This window comes from Pristiophorus japonicus, chromosome 16 (assembly GCF_044704955.1).
Source record: "Pristiophorus japonicus isolate sPriJap1 chromosome 16, sPriJap1.hap1, whole genome shotgun sequence".
NCBI classification, from domain to species: Eukaryota; Metazoa; Chordata; class Chondrichthyes; family Pristiophoridae; genus Pristiophorus; species Pristiophorus japonicus.
Genome location: NC_091992.1, coordinates 132,258,765 through 132,267,336, shown reverse-complemented (window position 1 = coordinate 132,267,336; position 8,572 = coordinate 132,258,765).

Below are 8,572 nucleotides of genomic sequence, written 5' to 3'. Positions count from 1 at the left end.
CTTGAGGAAGGAGTTACGAAGATTCGGGGGTGGGGGTGGGGGGGAAGGCAGCAAGGGAACGCTACACAATACCTGACAGTGTACAGCGGCAACCTCCTTAACACACACATGCGCATACATACACACGCATAGACACGCACAGACACACACACACACCCCACAGGCACACACCTCACAGACACACACAGCTCACCGACACACACACGCACACATACACCCCAGACACACACCTCACCGACACACGCACACACATATACACATACAGACACACACACACGCACACATACAGACAACACATTCAGACACACACACACACACACACACACACACACACACACATACACATAGACACACACACCCCACACATTGCGGTACAGTTCCACACACACTGACTCTCACTGGAGTACAGTTCCACAGACACTGTCTCACTAGGGTACGGGTGCCACACACACTGACTCTCACTGGGGTACAGGTCCCACACACACTGACTCTCACTGGGGTACAGGTCCCACACACACTGACTCTCACTGGGGTACAGGTCCCACACACACTGACTCTTACTGGGGTACAGTCCCACATACACTGACTCTCACTGGGGTACAGTCCCACACACACTGACTCTCACTGGGGTACAGGTCCCACACACACTGACTCTCACTGGGGTACAGTCCCACACACACTGACTCTCACTGGGGTACAGTCCCACACACACTGACTCTCACTGGGGTACAGTCCCACACACACTGACTCTCACTGGGGTACAGTTCCATAATGCGGTTGCATGCGGCTACTGTTGATGTTCTAGGCGCGAGCAGACTATTGGGATCAGGAGAATCTGTTTGTACCTTCACTTGATACGTGTACGTAAGCACGCACGCCCCCACACACATTCCAGGCGGTGTCAGTGGTGTCAGGAGCGCTGGGTCTAGTGGTGGAGCCCAACCATCAGCAACCTCAGGGTAGAACCTGGGATGCTCCTATTCTGCATGGATCAGTACCACACCAACTGATGCCAATCGGATCGCAGAGCATTTATTTCATGGTCATTTACTTTTGGTTTGGTTACTGGTGGCACCCTCGAATACTTAGCGAGCCCCAAACACACAGATGCACAAGTGTTGGCACCTATCTCCCAGGGCCTGGCAGAGGGCTGTCCCAGGGAGGTCTGAAACCAAGCCGATATCGTTTGTACCACATGTGAGCATAGAATCTGCCCTGTGATCTCGAGTCATGTTTATATGTCGCAGGAAGCTGGTGCGGTGAATCTGTCAGAAATTAACGCGCACACACCCCAAATGTTGCTTTATGTAGCGCCTTAAAACTTCCCAAGGTGCATCACAGGAGTGTCAATCAGACAAAAGTTTACACCAAGCCACATAGGGAGATATTCGGACGGATGAGGGAAAGCTTGGTCAAAGAGGTACGTTTTAAGGAGTGTTTTAAAAGAGATAGAGAGGCAACCGGATACACACTGGACGGCCCAAGACACACGGGGGGGCACTGGACACACGGGGGGGGGGGGCACTGGACACACGGGGGGGCACTGGACACACAGGGGGGGCACTGGACACACGGGGGGGGCACTGGACACGGAGGGGTGTGGGGGGCACTGGACATACGGATGGGGGGCACTGGACACATGGGGGGGGGAACTGGACACACGGAGGGGGGGGGCACTGGACACACGGAGGGGGGGGAACTGGACACACGGAGGGGGGGGCACTGGACACACGGAGGGGGGGCACTGGACACATGGAGGGGGGGCACTGGACACACGGAGGGGGGGGGAACTGGACACACGGAGGGGGGGGCACTGGACACACGGAGGGGGGGCACTGGACACACGGAGGGGGGGGGAACTGGACACACGGAGGGGGGGGCACTGGACACACGGAGGGGGGGCACTGGACACATGGAGGGGGGGCACTGGACACACGGAGGGGGGCACTGGACACACGGAGGGGGGGCACTGGACACATGGAGGGGGGGCACTGGACACATGGAGGGGGGGCACTGGACACACGGAGGGGGGGAGGCACTGGACACACGGGGGGGGCACTGGACACACGGAGGGGGGGCACTGGACACATGGAGGGGGGGCACTGGACACACGGAGGGGGGGGGAACTGGACACACGGAGGGGGGGCACTGGACACACGGAGGGGGGGCACTGGACACACGGAGGGGGGGCACTGGACACACGGAGGGGGAGAGGCACTGGACACACGGGGGGGGGCACTGGACACACGGGGGGGGCACTGGACACACGGGGGGGGGCACTGGACACACGGGGGGGGGGCACTTACAGGAAAGTGAGGTAGTGAGACTTGGCCGTTAGCCTTGACACTGCGATGCATTTCCCGCTGTTGCAGCTTCTTGTGCCGGTACGGAGGGATCCCATCTCTGCAAAATAAATGAAACAGAATGAGCGATGGGTCCAGGGGCATGAACGGTAATTCCTGCGTGTCACCCAGAGCGGAGAAGGCCACAGGCATTCTGGGACGCCCCCCCCCCCCCCCGCCCCCGCACACTGCTGGCGTTAATCCGCCCCTCCCCTTGCACTGATGTGCCTGTCAATTTTAGTTGAGTCTCACTCACATAGAATGATCATCGTCAGACCGGCCCCTCGATCTAAGAGACCCGTCCACAAAGATAGGAGTTTGAGACATGGAATGGGACAGCTCCTGGAGCTGCCTAATAGAGCAGCGGGAATGTTCCAATCCTGAAAGGGGGTGCAACGCTTTACTGTGGGATAGTCACTCACTCCCCCGACCTCCCTCCTCGGACGGGCTGGGCCGCTGGACCCCAGCGTGCAGGTTTTGGTGGCCAGTTCCGATCAGTCCGCCCAAGCCACTCGCTAACTGCACAGAGTCCCCCTGAGCTGGCCAGCCACAACAGGTCATGCGAGAGCAGTGTGTTTGAGTGGTCGCACACTTGCCTCCGAGTCAGAAGGTTGTGGGTTCAAGTCCCACTCCAGACACTTGAGAACAAAAATCTAGGCTGACACTGCAGTGCAGTGCTGAGGGAGTGCTGCACTGTCGGAGGAGCTGCTTTTCGGACAAGATGTAAAATCCGAGGACCCGTCTGCTCTCTCAGTAAATGATTCCACGACACTATTTCGAGGAAGAACAAGAGAGTTCTCCCTGGTGCTCTGGCTGATATTTATCCCTCAAAAAACATCACTAAAACAGATTATCTGGTCATTATCACATTGCTGTTTGTGGGAGCTTGCTGGGCGCAAATTGGCTGCCGCGTTTCCCACATTACAACAGTGACTGCACTCCAAAGTATGTCATTGGCTGTAAAGCGCTTTGAGGCATTTGGTGGTTGTGAAAGGCGCTATAGAAATGTAAGTCTGTCTTTTATAAACACTCAATGGGATGTGCAAATTATGACTCAGCGCACACTCAGGGTGCACACTCAAAATATTCCCGGCAGGCTGCAATTACCCACAAGCAGCACAAATTCAAAGCAAAGCTGCTGAAGGATGCCTGGCCGGTGGCAGAACTGCACCCCCCCCGCCCCAACCGTTGGGACTCGGGCTGCGCCCAGAGGGGCTGTTACCGGCTGCACCTCACCGGGGGGGGGTGAAACAACAGTGGCATCTGCTGATCGGCAGCTGGTGGCAGCGATGTGCACACACGCGCGAGTAATTGAAGCCACGACATCTTTTTTTTAAAAAGCGATACTGATAAAAAGAGTGTTTCGGCCGGTGAAGATGTTCGTTTCCACGTCACGAAATAAGCACCGAATGCGCTTTTCGGGCCCACTGCCCCCGCTCCCCCCCACTCCGAAGGCAAGCTGCGGACGTTTCCAATCAGCTATCCAGAAACCTTCCTGAAGCAGGTATGTAAACTGGACCCCGGTCCGTTTGTGGTAGCTGATTGAGTTCATGTTGCAGGCACCAATCAGCTGCCATTTAGAAATGGCCCAATTATCCGACCGTTTAAGGCCCAGATGTGTGAGAGCCTGGGCCTGATGTAGGTCCTCTGCTGCTTTGAAAGGCTCACAAACTCAATGCGCATATGTGCCTGCCGTCTTTTAGTTGGCAGCTGTTCTGAAGCAAGCGTCTGATCTTACCAACATCAAAAGCTTGGTTTGTAAGATAAGGTAATGTTTGAAGTTTGCACAGCATGCCTGCCCCCTGCGTCAAAACCAAATCCATAAATAAGATATAAGCGAGAGAGAGAGAGAGAGAGAAGAAATAAAACATCTTTCGCCTTTCCCTGATATCGAGAAGAGCAGAAATTCACAGTGCACCTTATTTTAAACACGAAAGTAAACTCTGATCACAGAGATTGCCTCCGCAGCTGCATTAAAAGTGCCTCCACTTGTTAATTAGAGTTTGTTTTGCCTTCTGTTGATAAACCTCCCCCCGCCCTGTGCAGAAACAAAGCCAGCTGGTGATTGCCAGATCTGTTTGTGCAAATTATTCATTTCTTGCTGCTCATCCTGTGCTGTCAAACAATAGGTTTTTTAAAAAAAATGATGAAGCTGCATTTTTATTTTTTAGTTTGCAGCCCTCGCCCGCTCCAAACCGACTGTAGCGCTGCAGGAGACAACGATGCAATCGCAGGAAGTTTGCAAATCTGGGTTTGTGCGGGGAGCCAGGTAAACTCCAGATTGAACTCTTCGGTACAGTTGTTGACGACGTACTGTTGCAGATCGCTTGGGGCAAGCTGCCAGTTACAAGTCACAAAGAGCACACTGCCCTCGACCCTTTACATAAAGATATATATATTATATGGAAAAGGAAAAACATGCATTTCAATAGGGCCCGATCACACCTCCCAGAAACAGCTCAAGAGCACGTGACATACGATGAGTCACTTTGAACCATCACTGTTGTTATGTAGACAGACAAGGCAGTCAATGTGCACACGGCAAGATCCCAGATAAAGTACCGTGTTAATGACCAGCTGGCACTGGCTGAGGGAGGATCTGTCAAAACAGGACTTCTCGCTCCTCTGAGCAGCACTGTGGGATCTTTCTAACCGTCTGTCAAGAATCGCTGGCACACGGGGTCTGGGGTCTCGGCTGATAGATTCATCTGGGTCAGCGACACTGACAGAGTAAGCACTCCCTCAGTCTCGCACTGGAGCGTCAGCCTCTAACCTAATGCTTGGGTCCTGCAGTGGGGCGGGGAGGGGAGGGTTAAGGGCTGCAATGCGAGGCTTGTGCCCACTGTGTGGAAGTTAGTTGCTTACAGGCCTGGCCAGCATACAGAGGGTTAAGCAGGTCTGCCTTTTTACATTGAAGGGGTGGGAAAACCAGAAGTGTCCAGCATTTAAGGAAAGGTATGTAGCACACCAGGCCGTTTGCTTTCACAAAGTAATGCAGGTCCCTAGGCACTGCGCGCGGTAAAGATTATATGCAGGTCGAGGGACTGAAAGCTTTTCTGAATGAACATTAAATGCTGCTGGAACCAAGTGGCTTTCAAAAGAAAAAACACCAAGGCGAAATCCGATTTTTGCAAATCTACTGTTTCTCCATTTAAAAATTAAACACACCAGGCAGAGCAGCCTTGTGTCAGTGAGAGGGCCTCCCTACTCTCCCCGCCTGCTCCCTACTCCCCCCCACACTCCCTTCCTGCTCCCCCCAACCCCCCCCCCCGCTCCCTCCCTATTCCCCGCTCCCTCCCCACGCTCTCTTCCTGCTCCCCCCCCCTCCCCTCCTCACTCCCTCCCTGCTCCCCTCTCCCTCCCCATCCAGGAGAGATAAATCCCCATCAGTTTAATCAACCAAGCTTTGCCCAGCTCCTCTCGGCCAAGACTGGTCGTCTATTGTGCAACCAGGAAACCAGCGAGGCTCCTTTCAAATGCTTTACAGCCATCTCCCATTCACTGCCGCAACTCACTTTCACAGCAGCCTGCAACCCTCTTATCCCCCCGCCCCCCCGCCTCCCCCCGGTTCCCTTAAGCTCCCCGAGACTAACAATAGGCTGAAAGAGATTCAGCTAAGCCTTTCATCCACAATACACTTTATTTCTGGGCTCTCTGCTCTCAGCTGTACGAATCCACCACTGGCTCTGCCGCAAAAGATTCTAATCCTGGCCCTTTCCCAATCCCAACTGACCGGTCCCCTGTCCAGAAATGACTAATGCTCGGAAATGTCCTGTTGACACTAAACTGGAGCCAGCAAAAAAAGAGATCCAGCCATTTCAGAATGCCTTTTGTTAGGTGCCAGCTCATTTCCTTCAGTGTGTGTGTGTGTGTGTGTACACACAGGTGTGGCGCTTATGTGTGTGTCTGTGTGTGTGTGTACAGGTGTGATGCTTATATGTGTGCATGGGCATATTTATATATGCGTACATTTTTTTTTACTCGTTCACGGGATGTGGGTGTCACTGGCAAAGCCAGCAATTATTGCCCATCCCTAATTGCCCCTTGAGAAGGTGGTGGTGAGCTGTCTTCTTGAACCGCTGCAGTCCGTGCGGTGAAGGAGTTCCAGGATTGTGACCCAGCGACGATGAAGGAACGGCGATATAGTTCCAAGTCAGGATGGTGTGTGACTCGGAGGGGAACTTGAAGGTGGTGGTGTTCCCATACGCCTGCTGCCCTTATCCTGCAAGGTGGTAGAGGTCGCGGGTTCGGGAGGTGCTGTTGAAGAAGCCTTGGCGAGTACACGTGTGTACATTTGTGTGTGTGTGTACATGTATGTGAGTATGTGGCTTCTAGTTTCCCCCACACAGTGTATGTTTTATAAGAAAAAGATTTGCATAGCATTGGGCCTAGTCCGCTTTCCTGGAGTTTGACCAAATATTTCACATTATTTAAAGAATACACTCACTCAGTCACACTCAGATACTCACACTCAGACACACTATGAAATTCTACACCACATTAGTGAGTGCCATACTCTATCCATCCATTCCAGTGCCCTCGTTTGCCATTCCGACAACAACTTGTATTTATATAGCGCATTTAACGTAGTAAAACGTCCCCAGGCGCTTCACAGGAGTATTGTAAGACAAAAAATTTGACATCGAGCCACATAAGGAGAAATTAGGGCAATGTCAAAGAGGTAGGTTTTAAGGAGCATCTTAAAGGAGGAAAGAGAGGCGGAGAGGTTTAGGGAGGCAGTTCCAGAACTTGGGGCCCAGGCAACAGAAGGCACGGCCACCAATGGTTGAGCGATTATAATCGGGGATACTCAAGAGGCCAGAATTAGAGGAGTGTAAACATCTCGGGGAGGGGGGAGGTTTTGGGGCTGGAGGAGATTACAGAGATAGGGAGGGGCAAGGCTATGGAGGGATTTGAAAACACGGATGTGAATTTTGAAATCGAGGCGTTGCTTAACCGGAGCCAATGTAGATCAGTGAGCACAGGGGGTGATGGGTGAGCGGGACTCGATGTGAGTTAGGACAGGGGCAGCAGGGTTTTGGATGACATCAAGTTTACGTAGGGTAGAACGTGAGAGACCAGCCAGGAGTGCGTTAGAATAGTCAAGTCTAGAGGCAACAAAGGTATGGATGAGGGCTTCTGCAGCGGATGAGGTGGAAATAGGCAGTCTTAGTTATATGCTGTGGATGGATATGTGGTTGGAAGCTCAGTTCAGGGTCAAATATAACACCAAGGTTGCGAACAGTCTGGTTCAGCCTCAGACAGGTGTTAGAGAGAGAGATGGAGTCAGTAATTGGAGAAAAATTATACTCATCCAGAACTGGATGTGGGACAAGCAATCTGACAATTTAGAGATGGTGGAGGGGACGTCAGCGTACATGTGGAAGCTGATGCTGTGTTTTTAGATGATGTCGCCAAGGAACAGCATGTAGATGAGAAATAGGAGGGGGCCATGGACAGATCCTTGGAGGACACCAGAGGGAACGATGCAGGAGTGGGAAGAGAAGCCATTGCAGGGGATTCTGTGTCTACTGGAAAAGCACCACTTCCGAATTGCTGAGGAATTTTCGCAGTGAGTTGCTTTGACGGCAGATGCTGCTCAAGAAGTTAAGTGACTTATCATTCTTAACCAAAAGGATACAAGCACCACCAGCATCAAACTAGAAGCATTTGAAGAATTCTCTGCGTTATACAGCTGTTCGATATTCTCACTCCCAGACCCAGACCCTCACCCTGACACTCCCAGAAGCCACCTCGCTCTTTCACAAATTAATGTTTTACAGTATTTACCCCACTCCAGGCCAAGGGGGGGGGCGGGATTCACGGGCCTCGTGCCCCACGTGGTCATTCTTGGTGCATCAGCCTAGACAAGATATTCAACCTAACTGGGCATCACATCAGCCATCAATCGATGTCCGCGGGCTCACACTTTGCCGGCTGAGTTATGCCCCTCCCCCAGCTGAGGGGTCTTCTGTAGCGCACACCCCCCCCAACACTGACTCCGTCCCCATACCCCCCCCCACACTGACACTGTCCCCATACCCCCCCCCACACTGACACTGTCCACATAACCCCCCCCCCCAACACTGACACTGTCCCCATATCCCCCCCCCAACACTGACACTGTCCCCATACCCCCCCCCGCAACACTGACTCCGTCCCCATACCCACCCCACACTGACTCCATCTCCATACCCCCCCCCGCCAACACTGACTCCGTCCCCATACCC